Here is a 26,336-nt window from a genome sequence, read left to right as displayed (position 1 = left end):
TAAAATACATCAACAGGAAAAAATTTAAGTTTTTAAATATACTTTTATATTGCAATAATTTCACATGCAATCTTCAAATGTACAATGTACAAACAAAATAAAGACAGTATATTTTTAATATTTCTTTAATGGCATCTTTTTTCTGATTGAAGGCCAGCATCACTGATATCAATACAACTGATGTCTCTATAAAATATTTTTTTCCCCTGAATATTTAACCATTGACTGTAGCCATTCAGCATTACAGTATAATTGAGAGCTATACATTTTAACATTTATTTAACTTCTAATTTAAGTGAACTTAAAACAATCTTCACACGAACCCATTATAATAAATTACATATTTACCTACCTGTGCCCTTCTGCAGAAATATACAGAAAATGAATACTTACCAAACACTAAATTCTAAATTAAATATAGATGAACCCCTTAAAACTATAAAAGTTATTGATTTCCTCTTTTTTTCTTGGATTAATAGACATCACAGCAGCTGGTTATTAGCTTATTTGCCTGCTATTGCTTTAAAAGCTGCTGCTGAACGTGACGTGGATCTGCCATGCATCTTATTTTCTCACAACTCTCTTGACCTTTTCTGACCCACTTCAGGTCTTAAAGTCTCTACTAATGAGCTGACGAGTTGAATCGGGTGTTTTTGATGAGGGAGACAGTGCTGGGGTGCCTCAGGACAGTTTTTAAAACCATTTCAGAGACATGTTCTTAAATGTGATGCATATATAACATTGCATGCATGCACACAGTTTTAAGGCAGCTTTAATCGCCTTTTTGGTAACTTCATGCCTTAACTGACGGCATAACTACGACATTGCATGCACGTAGTTTCTTTCGCTGTTTGATATGAAGATAGAGGCTACAGCGAGCGTCGGCACCTTTGTGTGTGTATTTGAAGAGCGTGCTACGAGCACAGTATCTTTTACGCACTCGTTTGACTCACGCCTGGCAAGGAGGCGACATTAGAGCACGCGTCTGAAACTTGATGTGGTCATAAAGATGTTCTGCCTCTAAATAAACGCAGTCCTTTTCAAGAAAAAAGTGACAGGCAGCAGTTGTGAATGAGGTGGCCATATGTATACATGTATGTAATTTTTTTTATAATTTATTAAATATAATTATATTTGTATGTTTTTTATTATTTTGTTTTCATTACGGTACTGATATGCATTTCCATGATATTCTAATGTACTTAAGCAAAAAATGTATATATATATATAGCATGAATATTATATTTTTGAATCCTTGAGGTTTTTTAGCATTATAACTATATTTTCCTCACAATTAAGCACGTTCAGTCATAGATTCTCATTACCGTAATGCAAAAATTAAATAAAATTTGGTAATTTTTTTTATAAAAAAAGGTACTTTATAATTTATTTATTATAATTATATATTAATATAATTTTGTTTTGCATGATACTAATGATATGCATTTCCTTAGTACTCTAATGTATTAAACAAACTAAATAATCATGTTTATATCACAGTGCATGACCAACTGAGATATAAGTTATCACTTGAACAGTTTTGATGGTTATTTAGTTGCTGATGGTCAGGTTTTCTGAGATTTGCCTGCACTTAAAAGCTTATCCATCAAACGCTTCATCTGCCTGTGTTTTTATGCAGGCCATGCACGACTCCACAAGCACATTGGTGCTTTTGCATCATATTTTTCAGAACCGCTTCTCATTAAAGGCAGATGGAGAAACACATAAAGTGTTACGGCCGCATCAGTAAGTTGAGCGCCTCTTTGTGTGTGCGATCGCTGCGCCAGCGTTCCTTTGAAAGCAGCGTGTTTCCACGATAAACACGACTTTAGAGGTGGTCTCTCCTCTTCCCCAAACATCCTCCATCAAAGCTGCTCCCGCAGCACAAGCAAAATCATCAGGCTTTGTTGTCTGAATTAAAATTTACATGCTTACATGGTGCAAACATTAACACAACAAACAGTAAAACACGAGGGAGGAATATGAATGATTCATGCCTCAAATAAATGTCGCCTTAACAAAAGAGAGTTTCCGTTCTGGAGAACAGCAGCAAACAAAGCAGAGATATTTGAGGAAAATTAGCATGCGTTGGATAGGGGCGGGGCTTTCTGTGCTGCACTGTGATTGGTCGGCTGGTTTGATTGACGGCTGCTGTGCTGCTGGATTTTGCAGGACAGTACCGGGATGAAGATGTGGAAGAAGAGATGGTTTGTTCTGTGTGACATGTGCCTCTTCTACTATAGAGGTGAGTCGAGTGTCTCAGTTTACAAACACTTCATCAACGCAACAATGTGTCTGATTTTCCTGTTTATGAACTGAATGTTTCCACATAATTATTTTTAATCACTAATTATTCAATTTGGTTCTTTTGATTCCCTTTGTGGTTCATTCTGAGTGATTCAGTGAGTGAGTCATTAGACTGATTCAAACTGCTAACACAGGAATTCAAAAGTGAGTCTTTATTGATTCGTTAAAAAGAACTAGTTCTTAAATGCATATTATTAGTTTAATAATTCTATAATGGATAATTTACTGTCAGCCAGTCATTATCTTGATATCATGTTATCTCAATAGAATTCCCCTGATGAGGTTTTTTTGCACTAATGATCATTTGACTGAACATCTCACTTATCGCGGATGGCTACTTCACAAGTAAACAAATAAATGGATATAAAAGTTGAAACGAATGTAACTTGTTTCTCTGTGACAGTGGTCACTATTTGAGTGTTATTTTAGTGTTGTTTATATACTATTTTAGTATTTATTCACATTTTAAACTTTTTTAAACTCTTCATTTTATTTATTTTTTATTGTGTTATGCCTTTGCGTTTTTTTATTTATTTAAAACAATTATTATTATTATTATTTTTTAATAATTGTATGTTGCTTAATTTGTTTTTGTGTCAGTTTTAGTCATTTTAGTACTTAAACAATTTCAATTTGTGTGTGAGTGTGTGGATAATAAAGAACAGGCAACATTTCATTTCAATTTTAGTCATTTTAATACTTCAGCTTTTTTATTTATTTAGTTGCATTTCTAAATTTTTCAATCTAATATTGAAGTTATTTATTTATATTTAAATATTTATTTCATTTTTATTTCAATTAACTTTTTCAAAAACAATTTCAATTTGAGGAATTTTAGTACACTTCTCATTTTCATTTTTTTTCAACTAATATTATTATTATTTTTTAATATTTATTTTTTGCTGTATTTCAGAATAATTTCACTCAGTATAACAAAACATTTTTTTTTTTCAAAATCGATTTTAAATGGTTTTAGTTTCTCAGTAGTTAGAACTATTCAGAAATATTTGATTGTTCAATATTGTGGTTGACCAATCAGAATCAAGTATTTTATATAATAAGCTCTCACAGTATACACAATGAGGGAGATGCATGGACAAAATCCAGTTTGAGTCTCGTTGGACGGGTTGTGCTGCATGCTGAAGTCTCTTGAGGACGCTCTCTTAGATCTCCATAAATTGTGCAATTAAGCAGTCCGACAGTGCAATCAGATCCTTCTTTCACAGCCGGACCCATGAGGACCGAGGCTGTTTATTGGCTGACAGAGAAGACAGAGCGGTATTCTAGCCACACAGCAGATGTGCTCAGACTGTCTCTTCATATCCTCCATCTCTCTGTGAGTCCGTATCGACGGCTCAGATTAAATGTTGCATGTGGATGTTAGTGATTAAGATCTGAACGGCCCTGACCGAATGATGCCACCGAGAGCAGAGGAGGGGAGATCACTGACGCCCCCTGTCCGTGTCAGCTGCTACTGCACACACTCATTGTGGACTAGCTCATTGTAAGGCATCATAATTAAGATGTGATATCTAATCACACATGCAGTTTCTACAGATTTTTGTGAACTCTTGTTTTCACTGACTGTGGTGTAAAATATTTGTAACTAATTTAAAAATGGTGATATGTGTTAAAATCAAAGTTTTGCTTTTATCTAAAAATAAAAATGAGCACAGGTGGTGACATTTTGAGCACAGCACAAGACATTTTGAATGTCAGCTAGGTTTGGGAACAAAAAAGCAATACCTTTTTTTTTTTTTTTTTTTTTTTTTTTTTTTTTTTAAATCTAATTTCGGAAAGAATAAAATACACTAATGTGCAACAGTTTGGTGTGTAACGTTTCAATGTTACAAAAGATTTCTTTAATTAAAATTAATGCTGACAAAAATAAAAAATATTGTATTATGGTTTCCAGAAAAATATTAAGCAGCACAACTGTTTTCAACATCGATAATAATCAGAAATGTTTCTTAAACAGCAAGTCAGCCTATTAGAATGATTTCTGAAGGATCATGTGACACTGAAGACTGAAAATACAGCTTTGATCACAGAAATAAATTACACTTACAAAAAAAAAAGTTATTTTAAGTTGTACTAATATTTCATAATATTACTTTCATCAAATAAAGAGACTTCTTTCAAAAACATTTTAAAAATTTGACAGTCCCCAAACCATTGAATGATAGTTTTTGTCTTAGTTTTGTTGTTTAATATTTATTGTATTTGTCACATTTAAAAAGACTGAAAAGTCATTAAAAATGAATTTTATTATAGAATATCTTTCATCATTTGGCAGTATAATTATATACTTTGGCATATATATATATATTTTTCGTTTTTACTAAATATTTCTTCCTCTAAAGTACTAAAGGAATCATTAATGGAAAATATCCAGAACAACTGTTTACCGCTCCAGTCTTAATGACTGTTGGCTGAGATTTTGTGCAGAATTGTTCAAGTTTTGTATCTGCTGCTGAACTTCCTCTGAGCTTTGATTTTTTTTTGGCAGTATCAGTATGTGGTTTCCCTAAAGCCAGCACGCTGAGTCTGATCTTGACGAGAGAGCTGATCATCTCTGTGTTTGTTTGCTGTCAGTGATTCAGTGCGGCATCTGCTGTGAGCCACCGGCGGCTTTCTTCACTTCTGAACGTCGCCTCACGGATCTGAGCCGCACTCAGTGTGTGGGATGTTCCCAAAATGCAAAAACTTGCTCCATGTAACTTTTAAAAGACAATTGCATATCATAGTGCTGAAATATCATCGTCTTCATTGGTCTCTATGGCAGAGAAATAGCAAGCATGTTAGTCTGCTGAGCTTGCATCACAAGAATGTATATCGCCCATATTTTGGGTTAGGAATTCAAACATCTACTTAACACTAATTATACAACTGTTAATAAACATGCATGGACATGTTATAGATATACAGATTTTTCAGTGACTCTCTTCAGTTTACATTATGCCAGTAGGTTGTGACAAGTGACCTGTCTTTATGAGTGGGTCATATATTCACTCAGTCGATTCCTTCAAAAACACTGATTCATTCAGGAAATCACTGAATCTTTCATGCAACCGATTTGATTCATTCAGGGACAAAACTAGTGACTTTTTTGTGAGAAAATGATTGAATATTTTATTCAGCCATTGATACATGATACATACCTGAACGAAGATGTGCTTGTTATTAATCTTAATTAACGTTATTAATCGTTAATAATCTTGAGATGTGCTTGTTATTCCTCTAAGCGATCTGACAAATAAAATTGAGTTTTTTGTGAATGTTGAAAATAATGAATGGCATAATGGCGGTTTTTGGGATTATTACGGTAATAATAACGGATAACACAGCTGTCACTCTGAATTGACTCTGTCGGTAAGCAACTCTTGACAGTTTGGTCGCAGTCTGCAATCAAAATGATAGAGTCCACAGTCGACAACCTCATTGACACGCTTGGATGCACACAACCCTGCAGTTTTCCCATCAGCCCCGCTGGACTGTGTTTACCCAAACCCCTGCCGAAATAAACACCCAGTCATCAGCTGCAAGTTTAACAAGTTCCCCTGGCTAATGTTCTCAACGTCTCTCTTTGTGTCTTCAGATGAGAAGGAAGAGGGAATCTTGGGAAGTATCCTCCTGCCCAGCTTCCACATCTCCATGCTGTCTGTGGACGACCACATAAGCAGGAAATACGCCTTCAAGGTCAGAGACGCATTCAGAAGCTCTCAGACGTGGCCATATTTAACATGTAAATGTGGTTTGGAAGAGGGCAGGTGAATAAGAGTTGAAACACTTCAAACAGAGTTACAGTCGATAGATGTTTAGCTTTATTGCTGTAAATGAACATTTTTAAACCGTCATCACATGCTTTTTCTGTCATGTGAAACAAGCACCTGCTATTTTATTGGCCACAATTTAAAGTCATTTAAATTTAATGTCATTATGAAATTTGAGGTTAACAATTTATTTAACTACTTTATAAATGTTTGAAGGTTGGTAAGATATTTAATTTTATTTTAAAAGAAGTCTCTGATGCTCATCAATGCTGCATTTATTTGATCAAATAAAAATCATTAATTAAAATAAAAGCATTAATTTCTTTTAAAAACAAAAACTTACTGTCCACAAACTTTTGAACATGTTTATAAATTAAACCTAAACCTAGATTAATAAACGCAATGTTGTTCATTGTTGGTTTCTGATACCAAATTGAATCGTTTTACAAAATTTGTACTTATCTAATAGCTTATAAAAACAAACCTTGTCACTTTTAGGAACCTGACTATTTCCATTAAAAGCATTAGAAATATTACGCTGACTTCAGGCCAGCAAAACTTTTTAGTATCAACATGATAATTAAAGTTTAGACAGATTTAGTCTCTCTCTCTGGGGTCGGATCGGTGTGTTCATCTGTGAATTTAATCAAGCCTTGAAAATAAAATCCTGCCATCCTGCTCAAGGGCGAGAGTTTGGCTTTAGTAAAACAATTATTAACTTGAGTTAGACCAGTTTCCTGACAGGTGTTTGCTGGATGGCACTTTTCAGCTGACGCTGCATTTTTGTGTCTTGTTCTGTGAGAGTTTGTGTCTCAGTGGAGTCATTTACCTATTAGTGCAGGTATTTTCATGTTGACTCATTGTTTTTTCTCCATCTTATTCTCTATTTCACAATGGCGTGGCTTGTCCTCCGTGAGGATTCATGAAGCTTTGCTAATATGGTGAGTCCTGAGTTTGCACAATGCCACATTAATCATACTTTACCGCATTAACCAGAAAACGTCTTCATCCTTTCATTATCTAGACCAGTGGTTCTCAAACTTTTTACACCAAGTACCACCTCAGAAAATATTTGTACCACCATTATGACCAACATTAAAATACAGTATAGCACTATGCACAGTTAAAAAAAAACGAGTCAGTTTTATTCCTAATAAGAATATTTATTAGTTTCAGCCAATTAAAGCATTGCAAATACACAGTTTGAACATTAACACTGCACCATGCTTACTTCCAGGTAAATAAAATACTTTGATTTGATTTAAAAAAACAACACAGGCTGCAAGTAACTACAATCGGGCCACGTGTCCACCAAAGCCAGCTGTGAGCGCTTGAGAGGGCAGCGTATTTTAGTTTTTTTCAGTTGAGATGCTGTGGTTGCTATGATATGGAATATACGCTGAAGTAATAAGGCAGACACATCGCGAATTAAATGTTTCTCCAAGCATTATTTTTCATAACAATATTATGGTACTCCGGCAATTCCATCTGGTAAAAACATAAATACTCGGAGACAAGCAATTTTAACTTCTCCATTGTTGTTCAGTCGTAGTACAAGCACGGTGTGCTGTATTAGTCCCGCCCCTCCTCCACTGTGATTGGTTAGCTAACTAGAAAGTGACAGTGATGAGCGCTAAGTTTTACCCAAAGATGAACATTCTTCAACTCTCGGCGCCAAGAAAAAACCCCCCGAGTGCTCAACATGAAAAAGATGCTCCCATTTAAAACAATTGAAAAAATTTGCTAGCCTCGGGGGGAAAAAACGCGTCGGTGGACACGCGGCCTGATTTAGATTTAATTCGGAGATTCCTCCGCGTACCACACGTTGAGAACCACTGATCTAGACCTTAAAGGAATAGTTCACCCACAAATTTACATTTGCTTAAAATGCTCTCACCCTTAAGCAATCCAAGATGTAGATGAGTTTGTTTCTTCATCAGATTTGGAGAAATGTAGAATTACATCTCTTGCTCGCCAATGGATGCTCTGCAGTGAATGGGTGCCGTCAGAATGAGAGTCAAAACAGCTGATAAAAACATCACAATAATCTACAAGTAACCCACACCACTCCAGCCCATCAGTTAACATTTTATGAAGCCAAAACCTGCATGTTTGTAAGGAACAAATCCATCATAAGACATTTTTAACTTCAAACTGTTGCTTCTGGCCAAAATACGATTATGGTCTAAAGATAAAACATCTTAATAATGTATTTGTTTCTTACAAACACACAGGTCACAAGATGTTAACTGATGGACTGGAGTGGTGTGGATTACTTGTGGATTATTGTGATGTTTTTATCAGCTGTTTGGATTCTCACGGCACCCATTAAGAGTGTATCTCATACAAATGTATTTTGTATGCTGCCTATGTAGACTGAAACATCTCACTTTGAAGCTTATATAAACTGTTGTGAAAGACGAGTTGTAATATCCAGACAAAAGCTGTCAGAGTCGAGCAGTCAGACAAACTCCTGAGGGGCTCTGAACGATGGGGGTCTGTCAACTCAAATCCTCCTGACAAAGATCTGCTCACTTCAGAAAGACTACTCAAACATTATTGCATTTTGTGCCACTGACACCAGCTGGGACACCCAAAGCAGGTATTTATTGGTATTCACCATCCACTCTTTTTTCCCTCAGGTTAATGTGTTGGTTTTTCACAACTAGGCGACGCATCCAAACATGCGGACGTACTATTTCAGCACTGACACAGCCAAAGAAATGGAGTCCTGGATGAAGGTTATGACGGATGCAGCATTGGTCCACGCTGAGCCAATCAGAAGGTCAGAAAACGTGCTTCAGTTCACTCTGAACCAATCAGAAGGAAAACATTCAAATCCCTTGTACCGCTTCAATGACATTTACAGTGGTTAATTTCAGTGTTTGTTTTCTCAGGTTAGGAGTTAGGAGTGCAAAAAAGCAAAACAAAATAAGTAAATAATATAAATAATAATAAGCAATATAAAATAAAATCTGAAGTTGTTTTTTATGATCAGTAATACTGTCAAAATACGAATTATTTTTTAATGCAAATTAATTAATATTTTAAAGCAAAAATAACAAAGAAAAAAAACCTAAAGTTGTTCTTTGTGATCAGCGATAAGATGAATTGTTAATTCTTTTTATCTAAAATATATTTTACTCAATTTGTTTTTCTGGGTTAAGAATTTTTTTTAAGCAAAATAAGTGCAAATAGACCGCCTTGTTGGCAAAGGCTGTTTGCATTAACTCCGCCCACTAACGTGTGATTGGGTTAGTCAACACTGAAAAAAGACGCTCGTTCAGCATCAGTTTCAGTGGCGTAGATGGTAAACCGCATGCTTTTTGACGCGATCGACCCGCCTTTTTCCGAACTTTTTTTCTCCCTTTGCAAATCTCATATCGTATCAGAAAGGCATTTATTTTCAATAAAAATGAAGGAAATAATCAAAAAGTTAAAAATAAAAGTATCGGTTAGGGTAGGTGTAGGGAGGGATTTATTGTCCCAATAAGGCAGCATCCATTTAATAATTTGAATTAAAACTATAATTTACATTCAATGCGTTATTATTGCGTACTGTTTTATAATGTACTACAATACTGAGGTGCAGATAATTGCCACGATTTGCAATAATTAGTATAAATAGCAGAAAATCTTGCTATTTTAACATAGTATAAATAGAATCCATGCACTTAGTTTAAATAGTATCTATTGCTAAAAATATGGTATTTGCACTGTGCAAATAGCCGCTGCCAATAAAATGTTAATAAAAATAACTGAAACATTTTAGAGAAATAATAAATGAAAGAAAAAATCAAGTTCTTTATGATCAGTAGTAATGTCAAAATGTTAATATTTTTAAATGTATATTTTAACCCCAGTTTAAGAAGCAGTTTCTAAAAAGCAAAACAAAATATGTAATTAATAATATAAATAACTTAAAATCAATAATAACAAAGAAGATTATGTAAATTGTTGCTTTTTTATACAAATATATTTTACTTGGTTTTCCAGGTTAAGAATTATTTATATTGTTGTTTAAGCTGCCTCAGTAGAAACCACTTCTGTCACTTCAGCGTTTCCTCTTTACTCTTGGCACTCTTTATAACATTGCTTTTGTCATACCTTTTTGAGTTTCTAGACTAGAGCCGCTTTTATCCCGAGAGAGTCTGACGAGCAGAGATTTTCACAGCTTTATAAGTGCAGAAGATGTTTTGAAACTGTGTGTCTGTTTGTTTCATTACAGCTTTTAGCACAATCACAGATGTTGAAGAATTCTCTCAGGCTTAAACACTTGCTTTTTTTCAGCAACAGGATCTCAGCTGTGATTGAAATTGAACCGCAGCTCACTTTTCATAGAAACAAAGTGACTTTTATTAAAAGACACAAATGTTTGGTCAGAAAGAGCTTGCGTTTATTTAGTGTTTCAGTGGTGCTATGTATCACGCAGTTTAGATTGTGTAGTAAAGCTCTTTATAAATATTATACATTTAGGGCAGTTGAGTAGCTTGTTTTTATTCTGAAATGCTCATTTTCTTCTCTCACTCACAAGCTTTTTGTTCTTTCTCTTTCTGCAGGCTTGAGAAGGTAAAGGTTGACTCACGCAGCCCTCAGGAGATGAACAACATGCTGAATCACAGAGTCCTGACCCGACCCGAGATCCAAAACAACGAGAGAAACTGTGAGACGCTCCGCCAGGAGGAGAAGAAGCAGAAAGCCGTGGACAAGCAGAAAGAGAAAGACGGCAGGGTTAGCGTGCAGAAAGATGGAGAGCGATACACCCTCCAGAGGGACGCAGACAACTACAATCTGCACAAAGACGCTCAGAGACTCGCTCTGCAGAAGGACGGAGACCGATACATGCTGCAGAAAGACGGAGAGAAATACGCCGTCCACAAAGATGGAGAGAAGTACCTGCTGCAGAAGGACGGCCTGAAGTACACACTACACAAAGACGGAGACAATTTCACGCTTCAGAGGGAAGGCGAAAAATACGGTCCGGCGAAAGACGGTGAGAAGATCCTGCAGAAAGATGCGAGATGCAAAGACCCGGAGAAACCCATCCCGCCGCTGCGGGAGGGGGAGAAATACGGCTTCCAGAAAGAAGGTGCTGTGGAGCGGCCGCTCACCAAGATCAACAGCATCAAACTCCAGCCGGCTCAAGCGGCGGCCATCGCTGCGGCCGTCTCGTCCTCCAGACAGCTTCAGAGCGCAGCGGGGTCCGGTCAGTACAAGCCGGCTCAGGTCAACGGCTCTGGGGAACGAGGAGGAGACAGAAGCCCCGGAGACATGAGCAACACGATGCCCCAGAGGACGACGGTGCTGCCACAGTCCGCAGAACCAGAGCGAACCCTGAGCAGAACCAACTCCATGCAGCAGCTGGAGCAGTGGGTCCGCACGCACCGCACACGGGCCCCGGACGACGACACCAGGAGGTGAGGAATAGTGGTTCATTTCAAGCTAATATCGCTTATTTTATTGCTTTATCGATTTTGTGTGAGTGTGTGTGTGTAAAGTTTCATTAATGCTCTAATGCTTTTTAGCCTTCTTTTTAGTGTGGTTGTGATGATCCCATGAGAGACTAGCTTGTATATGACTTTGTAGACTACACAATAAATAATACAAACTTTACATTATAAACTACAGACTTTACAAACCAAACGTACTACATGCTGTGCAATACACATTTTTACACTAATCTACACATTACCTAATTTACAAGCTACTTTCATTACTAATTATACAGAACTCGCTTTAGAAACTACATGTAACGCTTTACACATTAAAACTACTTGCATTACAAAGTACACAGTTCACACTTTAAAAACTTTACAAGCTATATGTAACATTTTAAACATTAAAACTACTTGCATTACAAACTACGTGACTTTAGGCTAAGCAATAAATATTACAAACTTTACATTATGAGCTAGAAACTTTACAAACCAAACGTACTGCGTGTTACACAGTACACATTTTACACTACACAGTACAAACTACAGGTAACTTTACAAACTACTTTTATTACAAAGTACTTTTATTACAAACGTTTTAAGCATAGAAACTACTTGCATTACAAACTACATGTGACTTTATAGACTACACAATAAATATTACAAACTTTACATATCTACGAACCTTACAAAACAAACACATTGCAAATTGTACAATTTAAACGCTACACATTAAAATTACACAATATACATTTTACAAAATGCTCACTTTACACATCAACTGCACAATATAAACTTTACAATCCCTGCATGACAAACTATGCAGTATGCACTTTACAAACCAAACACATTGCAAACTAAAGATACTACAAACTACATATGTTTTACCCTACATGCTGTGCAAACTACATATATACTACTTGTATTACAATTTACACAGTACACACTTTACATGCTTTACAAACCAAACACATCAAAACTATATGTTTTAAATGCTACACACATTGTAAACTACACAAAACTATATTTCACAACATGTTCATTTTACAAACTATACACATTTTCAGACTCACAATACATGCTTTACAATTCCTTTTTTACAAACTATTTAGATTATGAATTACAGTACAAACTGCAAACTAAACATGCGTTTTACAAACTACAAAATACTCACTTTACAAGCGAAACATTACTTTGTAAAAGCAGGTATTTAGTTTGTAAAGTTTTTATTTTGTAGTTTATGCTTTTTGACTTATTTGTAGTTTTTAGCATGTATATTGAGTTGCTTGTAATGTTTGTTTTGTAAACTTATTTTGTAGTTTGAAAAGTGTACATTTTACAAAGCACAAACTACACTATTCACAAAATATCAACCGCATAATATCTGCTTTACCATCTAGCTTGTAAAAGCAGGTATTGTGTAGTTTTTAAAGTTTGTATTTTGTAGTTTGTAATATTTTTGACTTTTATATGTAGTTTTTAGCATGTATATTGTGTAGCTTGTAGTGTTTAGATTGTAATCATATTATCTTGTACTTTAGGTGTATATTGTTTGTTTATATACCTATATGTGACCCTGGACCACAAAACCAGTCTTAAGTCGCTGGGGTATATTTGTTGCAATAGCCAAAAATACATTGTATATAATACATTGTATATACATAATAAATAAATTTTTCTTTTATGCCAAAAATCATTAGGACATTAAGATCATGTTCCATGAAGATATTTTGTAAATGTCCTACTGTAAATGTATTAAAACTTAATTTTTGATTAGTAATATGCATTGCTAAGAACTTAATTTGCACAACTTTAAAGGTGATTTTCTCAATATTTAGATTTTTTTGCATCCTCAGATTCCAGATTTTTGTATCTCAGCCAAATATTGTCCTATCATAACAAGCTTATTTATAACTCTCAGATGATGTATAAATCTCAATTTAAAAAAATTGAAATTTATGCCTGGTTTTGTGGTCCAGGGTCACATATGTTCTTCTCAAACTAAACATTACAAACTACATGATACAAAGTTACCAAACCAAAAACTTTACAGGTTATAAACATTAAAGGGTTAGTTCACTCAAAAATTCTCTCATTAATTACTCACCCTCATGTCGTTCCAAACCCATAAGTCCTTTGTTCTTCTTCGGAACACAAATGAAGATATTTTTGATGAAATCTGAGAGCTTTCTGACTCTGCATAGACAGCAACACAACTGAAATGTTCCCAGACCCAGAAATGTAGCAAGAACATCGGTAAAACAGTCCATGTGATATCAGTGGCTCAACTTCAATTTTGCAAAACTGTGAGAATACTTTTTGTGCAGAAAGAAATAAAAATAGCATAATTTATTAAACAATTCTTCTCTCCGAGATACCATCTTCCGCTATTTTGGAGAGGACCATGACGCATGTGCGTTGTTTATGTTCAGGAGAAAGCATGCACATGCTGAATGTAAACAACGCTGATTACATTCTAGGGAAAGCATGCACATGCGTCGTGGTACTCTCCAAGTAAATGTATTGTGTAGTCTGTAATGTTTAGTGTGTAAAATGTATATGCTTCTCAAACTAAACATTACAAACTACACAATATGCACTTTACAAACTACTTTACATTTTGAGTGTATATATAGTTGTATTTTTGTACACTCCATCTGTCTGTCAGAAAACAAACTAGGTGCTGTATTTATGCATCTTTCTGTCTGTCTTGAGTTTCTGAAGCATCAGGCCTTTGACAGCAGTGCCAGAGAGCAGCAGCGTTTTCTCTCCCACTCTCAGTCCCTGACACATCCGCTCCACAACAAACTCCAGCGTCTGCAGGCAGTGTTCCTGCATGAGCTCTTTATCATGACCCAACAGATATTTTTACCTCTGCCCGGTCTCAATGCCTCCGCCGGCCCGGACCGTTTATGTGGGAGCAGCGCATGATGTCAGGTGCCATCCTCCGTTTAGCCGTGCAGAGTAGGAGGACATGTGTTTGCTTTGCTTGTCTCGTCCTCCTCTCCTCTGATGAATAAGTCATGGAGCTTTGAGCTGGAGCACCACGAAATTTTGACTCAAAGTGGATCAGAGTTGCTGTCAGTGCAGGAAGAGGAACAGGAAGGCGAGCGAGCGAGGAGAGAGAACGGCACCGTGTGTTCGTGTTATTTAAGATGCTGATTCATGCTGATTATCAAAAGGCATTGGTGAAGCGTGTCTCTGCTCTGCCTACATGCTCTTCAGAAACTATCATCAATATTTGTGCAACTCATGCACATATCGCAGCTCTTGCGTAGACTGCCGTCAGGCTTGTTTTTGACAGTATTTCTAGCATATGCATGTCCTGAACAAATCAAAAACTTTTTCCAAACTCTCAGCAGACTGCGTGGTTGCATGCCACAATCTGTATTTATTTTCTTAGGCATATAACTGAATTTGAAGCTGTTTAGTTTGACCAAAACAATGCTCAAAATTCAGGGCTCAATTAAAAGCAGCGAATACAAATAAAACTTGAATCACATTTGTAATCAAAGTCATTTAATTTTAGATGAGAGAACTTTGAGCAGATGTGCAGCATCACTGTTCATTTTGTCAGCGAAATTGTTTTAGAAAGATTGTTTGTGCAAAATGTGCAAGGATGATTAAAAGATTTTAATTACTATACACTGATTAAACTGACAAATTTAACTCTGCACAATATTAACAATGTTTATTGAGAAAAAATAGAGAATTTAGTAGTATTGAATGTTGTATTTAGTGTAATAAACTGTCTTCTGTTCAATTAATATTTTTAAACAGTATAATCTTTATTATAATATTATAATTGTCTAAATGATTTTCAATTGTTCAAAATGTATTAAATCAGTTGTATTTAGTTTATTAAATCTTAATGCATGTTTCAATTAACATTTTAAATACATATTAGTATTATAGTATTTGTATTATAATGTTCTGTTTAAAGAAAACATATTTTGAATTAATTTTCAGTGTTGTATGTTTAATATTTTCAAATATAATATTTATTATAATATTATAAATATTTTAATTGTTTAAAATTTGGTAAAGAAATGAGTAGTTTTCCATGTTGTGTTAAGTTTAACAAAACTTTTGTTTAATTCATGTTTCAATTAATATTTTTACATTTATTTTCATATTTTTTTCCATTGTTTAATATTAGGTTTGTATCGGTTTCACACATTTTTGTCATTTTGCACATTGTCAACTAAAATACAATTTATGGTGACTAAAATTACATGCCATTTTAGAGTAAAGTTGACTTGAATAATTATGATATTAAATATTTACTTCCTTTAGAAGATATTTTCATTTTAAGAATATGCCTAAAACGGGTGCCATAATATGGAAATATTTCCAGTGTCAGTGGTTTCTTTGATTAAAATGAAAGCGATTATATATCAGTACTCCTATATTGTGTTCAATTAAATAAACTGAGCGAGACTAACTGCTGTAAAATGTTTAAATTAGATTAAATTAGGTTAATGTTGCCAATACCCTACACCGTGGTAGATAATTGAGCTGGATTTCTGCATCCAGCCAACATCGTTTGGAGCTCCTCGTGTTCAGCAAATTGAGACACAAACTTTTGTGGTTGTGCTTCTTGGCAGTCAGAGGTCTTTATTGATTTCTGCTCTGTCAGTACAAGGGTGCACATGCCAGACCTTTTAATGGTGCCTATAAAAGTGCCAAGCCGATCTCACCAGCTCCTGATAACGAGCAACTCTCAGTACGGTCTTCAGAAAGCGCCCTGGTGCACCTGCGTCATTTCCATGTGTTTCCTGTTGCTGATGCATGTATGCTGTAATTATTTCTGAGCGATCGGCAGATGACGAGTGATGAAAATAGGCGTTTAATGATCAGCTGGAGTGAAAGGTGAAGGCTTTGTGCTGTGACGAGTATAAACATGACGCTTTTATCGTATACTAATGAGTCAGTGCTTAATTATTTCCTGCAGCACCACAGGAAATCATCACAAAGTCAAAGCTGGGCCTTATTAGCATGATTGCATTATAAATCTCTCTTCAAGTGGAGTTGTTTTGTATATTGTTGACCTTTCTGTTTGTATGTCAGTTTCTTTGTCTTCAAACATTACGTCCTACTAAATGTTGCCAAGGAGTATAAATAATATTTAAATTAATATAGATTTAGTTAATATCTAATTGCATGTGTAAATGAACAGAAATGAATAAATATATAAATTAATATGATTCACTAAAATCTAATTTACTAGCACATTCACACACCAATAATAAATAATATTTTAAAATCTGTTCCCATATAAAACAGTTGTTTTAAGTTTTTAAAAGATTACTATATTTATCTTTTAATCAAGTGAAAATCAAACAAACCCTTTAATGTTTAGGTAATATAAATTAATAAATACATAAATTATTATTTAAAATGTTATTCAAATTAACAGCAAATGTTATTTATTCACAGCAATAAATATTTTTTTAATTATTCAAATAGAAAACAATTATTTTAAATTGTTACAAAATTTTACAATATTACTGTTTACAATATCTACTGTATTTTGGATCAAATAAATGCAGCCTTGGTGAGACTTTTCTTTTTTTGTTTTCCCAAAATATATATAATTTTTTTAATTACTGACCCCAAACTTTTTTCCCCAAATTCCATTTTATTATTTTTCCAAATTCTTCTTTGTTTGTTTTAATTTTTCTGGATTCCAATATTTCATGGTTTAATTTTTCAGGTCTCCGTTTAAATGGTTAAAATATATTTAGTAATCAAAAAGCATGTCTAATTAATTAAAATCATGAAACATATACAATTTATTAAAACAATAAACAATTTATTAAAAGTTTCACAAAAATAGGGCCCTGTGAAATGTTTAATTTTCCTTATTTTGTTTTAGTTTTACCAAATTCTTTTTATATTTAATTTTTTTAAATTATATATTTATTTTATTTTCACAATAATAGTTCCCTATTAAATGTTTTTTTTTTTCTGTATTGTCTTAATTTTTCTTGAACTTAAACACATAAAATATGAATTTATCTTTTTATGAATTAGAAATTAAACCCTTTAATTTTTCAAGTGCCGTTGGTGATGCCAATGTCTTTAAATTCCAGCATTACATCCTACCAAACGTTGCCGAGGAACATGCCAAGCCACCGTGCGCAGATCGTCCCATGCTATCCCGAGGGCTACCGGACGCTCCCACGTAACATGCTGCGGCCGGACAGCATCTGCAGCGTGGCGGGGTCGATGTACGACCGGGCGCTGCAGCCCACGACCGCAGAGAAGCGGCGCTCCATACGGGACGACACCATGTGGCAGCTGTACGAGTGGCAGCAGAGGCAGGCGCACGGCCGGATCGGATACGGGACGCTGCCCAGCCCCAAAACCATGGGCCAGATCGCTGAGTCCATCCCCACGTCTCCTTCCCACGGGTCTCTGGCCGGTTACCACACCTTCTCCCCTAACCGACCCCTCAACCTGGATTCCCGCTCTGAAGTTTCCTCGCCGGTGTTTCGTGGGGACGTGACTATTGAACGCCGCCACCGACAACAACTCTCCAAGGTACAGAGTCACACAGGGTTCCCACAGCAGGGACAAACTGGGAAAATGTTAAATAACTAGCATTTCCGAGACTACAAGCTTCTACCAGGTACCAGCTTCGGGTGCACACAGTTTTATTTAAATGTGTATGTATATATATATATATATGTATATATATGTGTGATGGATCCTAGAGAACGTAGTTAGAATGTCCCTAAAATTCAAGACATGGGGCAAAAATGACCTTGAGTTTTTGTCTCATATTTACATCATATAGTTAAGCAATATCACATGAGCAATAAGTCCAATATCACACGAGTGCAAATGTGATACTGATCTTATACAACAGTTCAAAAAATAAGAAGCTTATGCTTATAGATTTCAGTCACAATGTTGTCTGTTTTGCTCAGTTTTTCCACCGTAAATATAAAGACAAAGCAGAACTGTTTGTCTCCGAGCAACATAGCATATATGTGTGTGTGTGTGTGTGTGTGTGTGTGTGTGTATATATATATATATATATATATATATATATATATATATAATTATATAATCTATAATTAATATATATTAATCATTAATCTTTTAACAACTTAATATATACATATAATATATATATACATTATTATATAAACACATGCATGTATATATTTAAAAAAGTTTATATATTAAATATATTTATATATAATATAAATTATATGAATATAAATATATGCATGTAAATAAATGTAAATATTTTCAAAATATACACTTTATTATATAAACAAACTTTTATTTTAAGTTTATAATGTGATAATCATAAACAACTGAAAAAGTGGGAACCCTGCATTTCTATTTCTGTCCATTTATATCTATATCCATTTTATATTCGTTTATAGTATTTTATGTGTTTTTCGGTGATTGTACAAACACACAATTGTGTTTTTTCTTGTCTAAGCATGTAATTACCAGATCACATTGTTTCCGTGCCTTTAAGTTTCTTGTAAGTCTGTGGGTTTAATGCTCTCTTCACCAGAGTGGTCCGTTCCAATGCTCATGAGATCAGTGTGCTTTCCTCTCTCTCTTTCTCTCTGTCAGTACTCCTTTCCTGCCGAACGCAGGCCTGTTCCTCCCGCACAGAGCATCACTGCACAGTCTCTGCAAGGCAAAACGGTACGCTTTCCCTCTTCTCCACCTACCACCTCCGTCTGTAACTCGCACATCCACAACTTTGCTTTCCTCTCAAGCTCTTTGCATTTTTCAGTTGCAAGCCACCAAGGATTCGTTGAGGCTTTGGCTTGCAAATGAGCAGAATATTTTACATGCAGAGGTTGAGCTGCTCAGTCAACATGAAATCAAAATGATCACATTTACTTTCATAACACATACTTCTGGTCTACTCGTGCACGATTCATGAACGCGTGTTATTCCAAAGGTAGGTTAAAATATGGTTATAGCATGTTTTAGCAGTAAAATAGGTTGACTTCATGTTAACGAACATTCGGATGTTCATGTAGGAGTATTGCATTGCAGTAGAATAGGTTTTTCAAGCTTTAGGTTTTGAATTAAACCCGAGAGATGAGTGTTTGTGTGTGTGTTTATTGTGACAGGTGAAGCACTAATACCATAAGCTCATCTTAAAACTATAATTATTATTCTCTTACTTGACATTTCAGGTTCTGACAGTCTTAAGCTGCCTCTTTCCCGTTAAGCTTCTGCTTTTATTTATTCATTTTACAGACGGAAAGTACAACTGGCAGTAATTGTCTGCGATATTATTTCAGAGCATTTTATTGGAAAAAGCCTGCGGTCACTTGATGAAATATTAATAGAGCTCCTCCATATGTGTTTTACTCATCATCGCTGGAAAGCTGCTGTAAAAATGTCTCGCTACAGTGCATGAAATTCAATTTAGCACCTTAAACATTTTGGTTTAGGTAAAAGCCTCTTGGAGAGTGATCATCTTTGTTTATTATGATATAACTTACTTTATTTGGATTAATATAAATCAAGATGAAATGACAAACATAAGATAATGTAGATCCCAGGGTTGTTTTCTTCAGATGTCACTTAATTGGAAAGCAGAACAAGTTTTTAAGGATAAATTGGCATAGACCTGGGGTTTTCCTTTCTGAAAAGCAAATTTAAACTTAATTCAGCTGTTCTTCTTGGAAAATCCAGCTTGTCCTTCTAGTTTCTAGCTGGAGAACCTGGTTATTCATGGTTACTGTATGTAGTTTATGCAATTAAGCTGAACCTGTTTGAGCTGATTAGTCATGTTGATTAGATACAGGTCTGTGTCAGTCTATCCTGAAAATATTTAATACTACAAATTTATTTATTTACAGATTTTCTACTCCCTGGACCAGTGTCATTTTAGTGTTCATATGCTATTATATTATTCATACATTTTTTAAATCTTTTATATTGTGATTTTTCATTTTAATTTTTTATTAACTTGCTTAATTGTATATACACATTTTAGTTAACAGATTTTTTTCTTTCCTATTATTTATATACTATTTATTTATTATGCTGTATAGTATTTATTAATATTTTAAATTAGCTTTTATTATTTTTTATTTAGATTGTTTTAATAATAATTTACATTCTTGAATACAAATTTAAACTTAAAACTTAATTTAAACTTATTTATATACTATTATACTATTTATTATTTTAAAATAATGTGTATTTTTATATTTTTAAGTTTAGTTTTATTCATTTTATGCTGCTTAATTATATATGAATGTTTGTATATACGTATATATAATTTCCAATTATTTATTTACATATTTTCTACTTCATATTATTTCTACGATTGATTTTCCATTCTTGAAAGCAAATTTAAACTTAAACCCAAACTTAAACTTATTTGTATACTATTATAGTATTTATTTTATATTTTAAAATAACACTTGTTTTTGTTTTTATTTTATAAATTTAATTCAATTTAAATTTTTATTAAATTATTAAAGTGTTGTGCTTGATTTTGCATTGTTAATAGAAATTGTAATTCAAACCAGCCTATAATTAGTTTCTAGCTCAAGAACCTGGTCATTCATGATTACTATACTAGTTTATACTGCATGTTGATGAGATATCACAGGTTTATGTCAGTCTATCCAGCACATGTCCTCTGTATCAAGCATGGCCCGATTTCCCATAACCCCCTTCATGACGGCCCACACTAACGCTGCTCCTGTCGCCCGCTGCAGCCAGAGGAACTGACCCTGCTGCTCATCAAGCTCCGGCGGCAGCAGGCCGAGCTCAACAGCCTCCGCGAGCACACGCTCGCTCAGCTAATGCAGCTAAACCTCGATGCCGCCAACCCAAAGGTCAGCCTCGTGGATCGCTAGCCTGTGCATCCCAGAGTGAAGGGCTTTTTAGCCCCCCCTGCCAAACCCTGGCCACCCCACAACCCAGCCTGTCCATTTCCAAGTCTGGTGGTTTTCCCATTGCTTCCGCATGCTGTTGTGGATTGGATGATGTCTAAAGAAATACGTTTCAATGCCAGATTTAGTGCACACCAGCGGTCGAAGGTTTGGAATAATTAAGATTTTTGAATGACATCTTTTATGCTCAACAAGGCTGCATTTATATGACTAAAACACAGTAAATAAGTAAAATATTTGACCTTTTAAAATAGCTGTTTTCTATGTGAATATATGTTAAAATGTAATTTATTCCTGTGATGTAAAGCTCAATTTTCAGCATCAGTACTCCAGTCTTCAGTGTCACATGATTTTTCAGAAATCATTATCATATGCTGATTTGCTGCTCAAGAAGTATTTATTTCTATTATTATTGTTAAAAACTGTTGTGCTCTTTCATCATTTTGAGGAAACTGTGATACACCACCATTCAAAAGTATAAAAAAATAATAATTATAATTTATAATTATAATTTCCCATTTTTGTTGAACAAAAAAAAATTTTTTTGTAAAAATAAATTAGCATTAACTGAGCATATTAAACTGATTTCTGAAGGATCATGTGACACTGAAGACTGGAGTAAAGGTGCTGAAAACTCAGCATTGCATCACAGGAATAAATTACATTTTAAAACATATCAAAATAGTAAACGGTTATTTGAAATTGTAATAATATTTCGTAATTTTATTGCATTTTTGATCAAATAAATGCAACCTTGGTGAGCCTTTATTAAATAAATCTGAACTATTCCTAACTTTTGAGCCGCTGTTTGGAGAAACGTCTCTTCCTTTCCACTAACATGTGAAATCCCTTCAGTCCTGTAGGTTTGGATCATGTTTTGTGCGGCTGCTGCATGCATCTGAAGCAGTTTGAGGAACATGATCAGCAGAAGTTGTGTTTCTGTTTGCAATCCTCTTTTGATTGCTACATGTTTTCTTTGGTGGACCCTTTTATGTGCAAGAACCTCATTTCTGATTTGCTCTTTGGCTTGCTTCGGCTCGCTCATAAAAGTGCATGATGAACTTGAGGAGAAAGTGGAGTTTGCAGTTGTTGAACGGCTTGAGTTTTTCTTTTACGCTTCCCCTGCTCTGAAGCCCACGTCTCGCCGACGTCTCTGGTTTTTCTCACTGCTCTCCTCTCATCTTCTTTCTCTTGCCATCTCTAGAGTGAAATCCTTTCCCATCACCTACAGAGGAATCTCATGTACTTGGACAGCCAGGTGAGGGCCTTTCCTGTTTCTCACTTCCTGTTTCTCTCTCTCTCATTGTCTTAGTTCTCTGGCTACTGTACTTTTATTGCAGCGCAGATAAAACTCGAGCGTTTTCTCTGTTCTCCGGCCCTCAGTGCATCTGCTGCAGTTCTTTGTTCTGTTGAATGCAGATGGTGTCTCTTAAAATAGCAGTTAATTTAAAGCATTTTTAGCAACAAAACATGAAGCTTGATTCATTTGTATTGTTTAGTTTGTCAGGCTTAATTCTCAGAGGTAGCCTGCTGTGAATGTATTGTATTTTTCATTTAACTAATAGATCACAGCAGAGACCTGTCTATTTTTAAAGCCCTTGCTTGAGGAATTGCATTTCATGTATAACAGCTCTAAGAATTGACAGTATATATATATATATATATATATATATATATATATATACTGACAGAATGAACAACTCATCCCATAAGACATTATGATGTAGTTGAATAATTTTATTTTTAAAGTTGAATAATTTTTATATATTTGTATGTCACTTTAATTTTTTTGTCCAGCTTTAGTTTCTCATTTTGTTTAACTTATTTTAGTTGCAAAGGCAATATTTCTTTTTCTTTTCTTTTGAGGTTGAGTTCAATAATTGTATTTTATTTTATTTTTCATGAATGTAGTTGAATAATTCTGTTATAAATTCTAAATATAATTTCTATTTATTTATTTAGAGATTTTCTACTCTCGTGACTGGTATTACCTTATTAGTATTTATTTTAATATTATCTTATTTATATTTACAATTACAATTTCAAATGAGCTTTTATTATATTTTCCATTTTAATTTTTTGATATTAATTAATATTTCTATGTAGCTTTTTTATTTCAGTATTTGTCATATTAATTTATTTTAGTTTCAAAGGCAATATTATTATTTTTTTTAAGGTGAATTTAATATTTCTATTTTTTTATGTTAGGTTCATTTCATTTGCTGAAAATAATTTTTAGTAGTTTTAGTAGTTTTTTTATGTTTTAGTTTTAGTTAATTGTAGTTTGAAGTTTCCTGTAATTCTTACATAATGAGTAATGCTAATACAGTTATATTTTATTTTAATTATCCAGCAAATGTTCTTCACTTTCTTTGCCAGGAACCATTTATTGTCTTTTAACATTGTATTGCATTACTGAAGTGCTCACAGTCATTACTCTGGAACAGCAAACAGGAAAAACGCACGAGTAAAGCAGACATGTGATATTTGTGAGGGTCAGAAGCTGTAAAATCACCCAGTGCTTTGACAATTCCTGTTACTCCTCCTCCTCGTGCACTAGATGAAGGAGAATGAGCCAATAATCTTCATGATTCACACTATGATTGAGAACTCAGCGCCAAGGCCGCAACTGTACCAGCAAGTAAGGTCTTGGAACACACGGTTATGCTCCTCCCCTCTCGTGTCATGGGCCCCGCCTCTTTGTCGAAGCTCCACCCCCTCACTGCCCCATCCTGTGTCGGTTTCGCTCCAGCACATCCCATGTTGTTGTTGTTTTCCTGTTGAAAGTGGAACTAGTAATGGCATGGCTTGATCGTTCAGTGCGAATCACAGCTGCTGGTGCTAATGTGCCGTTCATTAGCAATGGCTTCATCCATCACGCCGGCTCTCATGTGCTAGCGCAGACTCGCGTGTGGTTTACCAAGCCCTTTGACCTCCAAAAGCATTGCACAGGTTTTATGAGCTTTGAAGGCCCATTCACATCAGATGAAAACTGTAAGTATAAAGTTTTAACAATCATTCTATAAGAATAGAGAAGTCATGACTAAAACGATAACGACACAGAGGAACAATATCACTAAAAGCGTTAAAAAAACATTGACAACCAAGTAAAATCCCACCCAGTTACTACTCAAGTATTTAAAGCAACATAAAAAATAATTGATGTTGGTGTGAACGGGCCTTCAGTAAACAGAAACGCCATGATGGCATGCGAGCTTCATAATTTCAGCGAACAGGTCAAAGTATAAAGTGTCATGTTGCAAACAATTCTGAGTGAATTAAGGATTTGTTAAATTAAAGCTATTGTTTTGCAATGGAAGATATTTAATAAATGACAATGGGATTATGCTCATATGAGTGAAACTATAATAGAATAATAATAATAATCCCATTGTTATAAGCACCAATATATAGTTTTATTAAAAATAGTGTTTTACTTGTAAGAATAATGAAAACCAGCCAATTAATTTTTAATTTAAACTTAATGTAAATAGTTATATTTTGTACATAATATTAATTTTAGTAGCCTTAAATTAAGACTTTAATTACAAATAAGACTTAAATGTTTCCGTAAATGTTTCTTACTAGCCATCGAAATATTTTTATTAAAACTGTATTTTTGTGTGTATTTTATTAGAGTATCACTCTAATAAAATCCTTTACTAGGTAGATATGTAGCATCATATGAGCTAGAAAAACATCTAAATTTTGTACATAAAATATTTATATTTTGTACATATTCATTTTTGTAGTTTAATGTGAAAAGTATTGGTGAAACACTCAGAAATTAAGTTTCATAAGGAATTACAAAGAAACTGTAAGTAACACTGAATTAAACATGACATTTTGAAATAGTTTTTCTTGTAAAATATACTGCAATTTTTATTTTATTTTTACAACTTCAAATAAAAAACATTTAATCATTTGAAATGTAAAAAATTATTAGAAGACAACAGATAAATTGCTTAAACCAGACTGTTGTTGAAATTGCTTGCTTTCAAGTGTTGTTTAGAGAATAATAATAAAAGATTTAGAGAATAATAAAGACTTTATTAGCCATAATTATTTCTTACTAGCCATCAAAACTGTATTTTGCAATATGTTTATTAAAACTATATTTTTTGTGCTTATGACAATGGGATTATTTCATTTATTGTTTCACTCATAGCATCAGATATTAGCTAGAAAAACATTAAGATTTTATACATTAAATATTTAGGTTTGTTCATATTTTTTATTCATTTTAGTAGCTTAGTGTGAAAATATTCCATAAATGCACTGAACATTCCAAAAGTGTAATTATTCTTAAGCATAAAACTTCCAAAGTATGCGTTATTAGAAGACATGCAATTGCTGCGGTTAGAAGTAATTTGCAACAGATAAATAGCGTGAGTTGCTTCCATCACACTGTTATTCTCAGTGTTTGATGGTGCTGATGAAGTTAGCTGGTTATATGGTCTCACGTCTCAGTTGTCTTGAGTTGAGATTTTTCCTCCGATCTCCTGCAGCAGCTTCCTCGCACGGTGCTGTGAAATCTCAGAAATCCTGTAGAGTGCGAGCGGCTCGGCGGTGTCCCTGCTGGCCCGTGGCCGAACGTGTGAGGGGTTTCGGGTTTTCATTAGTCACACTGGAGCGCCGAGGGGACGGTAATTACTGTAGGGAGCATCTACTGCAGCAGACTGACCTCCTGAAACCTCCCAAATCAACCTCCCAGTTTCCAGCACACAATCCGAGATGTGAACGTGTATGACACGAGCGCTGTTAACGGTTTAGTGATTTTTTTTTTTTCTTCTGTTTTTAGCACACCAGATGGTGCTGAAACAGCTTTTTTTCCATGATGAGATGATTCATATCTACATGAATTCATCCGGTTGTGGAAAAGTGTGAATGAATGTGGCTGTGCGCTGCAAAAAATTAGTTTC

At 34.5% G+C, this 26,336-nt stretch overlaps 1 pseudogene across 1 annotated transcript in view; it reads left to right on the top strand.

Annotated features, from left to right (window-relative positions):
- The window catches only part of LOC306858815 (pleckstrin homology domain-containing family A member 5-like), a 169,882-nt pseudogene that overhangs the window by 128,515 nt on the left and 15,031 nt on the right, over positions 1-26,336 (top strand). The window contains exons 7-15 of the transcript XR_013786068.1: positions 2,173-2,245; positions 5,906-6,006; positions 8,750-8,865; positions 10,640-11,497; positions 17,611-18,061; positions 19,118-19,192; positions 21,140-21,357; positions 22,619-22,672; positions 23,975-24,055. The product of XR_013786068.1 is annotated as a pleckstrin homology domain-containing family A member 5-like (transcript). The remainder of the gene's footprint in view (positions 1-2,172; positions 2,246-5,905; positions 6,007-8,749; positions 8,866-10,639; positions 11,498-17,610; positions 18,062-19,117; positions 19,193-21,139; positions 21,358-22,618; positions 22,673-23,974; positions 24,056-26,336) is intronic.

The sequence above is a fragment of the Barbus barbus genome, assembly GCF_936440315.1.
Source record: "Barbus barbus genome assembly, chromosome: 39".
In the NCBI taxonomy this organism is placed as follows: Eukaryota; Metazoa; Chordata; class Actinopteri; order Cypriniformes; family Cyprinidae; genus Barbus; species Barbus barbus.
This window is presented reverse-complemented; position numbering and strand designations above follow the sequence as displayed.